Raw genomic sequence first — 3,044 nt, forward strand, 5'->3', positions numbered from 1 at the left:
CAAAAAAAGTAGCCAAGCGTCATGGCAGGCGCCTGTAGTCCCAGCTACTCAGGAGGCTGAGGCAAGAGAATCACCTAAGCCCAGGATTTAGAGGTTGCTGTGAGCTATGATGCCACAGCACTCTACCAAGGGTGATAAAGTGAGACTCTGTCTCTACAAAAAAAAAAAGAAAATAACAACTTTTGTAGAGTCATGGTCTTGCTATGTTGTTCAGGCTGGTCTTGAACTCCTAGCCTCTCAATCCTTCTCCCTGCCTCCCAGCCTTTCAAAATGCTGGGATTACAAGTGTGAGCCACTGTACCCAACTGTCAGTTTCTATTGACTGTTTTTTCCCCTGTATATGGGACATTCTTTCTTGCTTCTGAAGACAAAATATTTTAATATTGTAAGATCAGGTGGCAACTCTGTAAATCAGACTCCCTCTCCAATCAGTCAGTTGTTGTTTGTTTAGTGACATTTCTAGATTAATTCTGTAAAGTCGATTTATTTATGTATTTAGTTAGTTAGTTAGTTTTGCCATGTGTGGTCACTGAAGTTTCTACCTGGTTACCTTAGTGGCCAGTCAATGATTGAAACAAGATTTCCTTATATGCTTTGAAGCAATGTATCTCTCACTCTTTGCCAAGGTGTGTCAGTTGGTTGCAGTCAATGCTCTGGAAGTTTCCCCTGCCTTCATCTTCACTTCTTTTTTTTTTTTTTTAGAGATAGAGTCTCACTTTATCGCCCTCAGTAGAGTGCTGTGGCACACAGCAACCTCCAACTCCTGGACTTAGGCGATTCTCTTGCCTCAGCCTCCCAAATAGCTGGGACTACAGGTGCCTGCCACCACGCCCAGCTATTTTTTTGTTGTTGCAGTTTGGCTGGGGCCAGGTTTGAACATGCCACCCTCAGTATATGGGGCTGGTGCCCTACTCACTGCGCCACAGGCGCCGCCCTTCACTTCTTCTTTGTTCAGGACCTCAAGGTCAGCAAAGTTGAGAGACTGGGGCCTTTTCAGATATTTCCTGGACATACATACAGTTCTGCAAATACCTGTGGACTTCTTGATACCCAAGAATATGTTAGAATGGTGATCCTGCTAGGCAGCTGGGATGTCAAACAATTTTCTGCGGATTATTTAGACAAACTCTCTAGGGAGAGGGTAAGCAATGAGTGAGGTTAAATAAAGACTAGGCCCTTTTTTATGGGGCATTTAAAGGGAGCTGTCACATAAGTGAAGTCGTGACAATTCTACAGGGATGGGGCTTTGGGGGACACTCCAAGCCTACTCTGCCCCCTCTAGTGGCTGCTAGGCTGCTGGTTTTCATAGTTACTGCGCAGTTATGAGACTGTTGGTTCTGAAGAATACTGTGGAGTTGGGAAGAGGAAGATGTAAAAAAAAGCAAGTAAAAATGCCACAAAGGTCACCATTCAGCTATTTTTCTCAAATAAATATTTACTCAGATTTCGTTAAAGTTTTGTTTTGTTTCTAACTGACAAATTATAATTAACTGTATTTATGGAATGTGTAACATGTTGTTTCTTTTAGATTGTCCAGTTGGTTGGTGTATAATTGTTCACAGTAGTCTCATGATCCTTTGTACTTCTGTGGTGTCTGTTGTAATGTTTCCTCTTTCATAAAATTTTGATTTTATTTGAGTCTTCTCTCTCTCTTTCTTTTAAGTTAGTCCAGTGAAGAGTTTGTCAATATGTTTGGCTTTTAAAAAAAACAACTCTTACTTTTGTTGACCTTTTCTACTCTTTCTTAAGTCTCTATTTTATTTATTTCTGCTCTAATCTTGGTTACTTCCTTCTGCTAACTTTGGACTTAATTTGTTCTTCTTTTTCTAGTTCCTTGAAGTATAATGTTAGATTGTTTCTTTGAGATCTTTGTTCCTTTTTGATGTAGATTTTTATTGCTATAAACTTTCCTCTTGTACCATTTTTGCAGTATCCCATAAGTTTTGCTAAGTTGTGTTTACATTTTCATTTGTCTCAAGATTTTTTTATTTATTTTTTATTTTTTTTAGAGACAGAGTCTTACTTTACCACCCTCGGTAGAGTGCTGTGGTGTCACAGCTCATAGCAACCTCCAACTCCAGGGCTTAGGTGATTCTCTTGCCTCAGCCTCCAAGTAGCTGGGAATACAGGAGCCTGCCACAAGGCCCAGCTATTTTTTTGTTGCAGTTTAGCCGGGGCTGGGTTTGAACCCTGGGTATATGGGGCCCAGCGCCTTACCCACTGAGTCATAGGCGCTGCCCTGTCTCCAGATATTTTTAAATTTCTTTTCTAATTTCTTCTTTGATCCAATACTTGTTCAGGAGCATCTTGTTTAATTTCTACATATTTGTTAATTTTTCATGATTCCTCTTGTTATTGATTTCTAGTTCCATACCATTGTAGTTGGAATGATAATTGATATGATTTTAATCTTCTTAAATTTTTAAGACTTGTTTTGTAGCCTAACATGTAACCTATCCTAGAGAATGTTTTGTGTGCACTTGGGAAAAATGTGTATCTGTGCTGTTGAGTGGGATGTTCTACATATATCTATTAGGTCTGTTTGGTCTAAAGGGTAGTTCAAGTTTAGTTTTTCTTATTGAGTTTCTATCTTGATGATCTGTTCAATGTTGAAAGCAGAAAAGTGAAAACCCCTGCTATTGTTGTGTTGCGGTCTATGGCTCCTTTGAGATCGCCTAATATTTGCTTTATATATTTCAGTGTTCTTTTTCGGGGGGGGGGGCAGTGGTGGCAGTTGCAGTTGTCATTGTTTAGCAGGCCTAGGCCCGGCTTGAACCTCTCACCTTTGGTGTATGTGGCTGGTGCCCTACTCACTAAGCTATGGGCACCTAGCCGTATTTCAGTGTTCTGATGTTGAGTGCCTATATATTTACAGTTGTTATATTTTATCAGTGACTTGGCCCTTTTATCACTATATAATGACATTCTTTCTCTATTTTTATACTTTTTAACCTAAAGTCTATTTTGTCTGAAATAGTATAGCTACTTTCTCTCTTTTTGTTTTCATTTACATGGAATATCTTTTTCTTTTTTCTTTTTTTTTT

Source organism: Otolemur garnettii, unplaced genomic scaffold (assembly GCF_000181295.1).
Source record: "Otolemur garnettii isolate 467f Iridium unplaced genomic scaffold, OtoGar3 scaffold00001, whole genome shotgun sequence".
Taxonomy (NCBI): domain Eukaryota; kingdom Metazoa; phylum Chordata; class Mammalia; order Primates; family Galagidae; genus Otolemur; species Otolemur garnettii.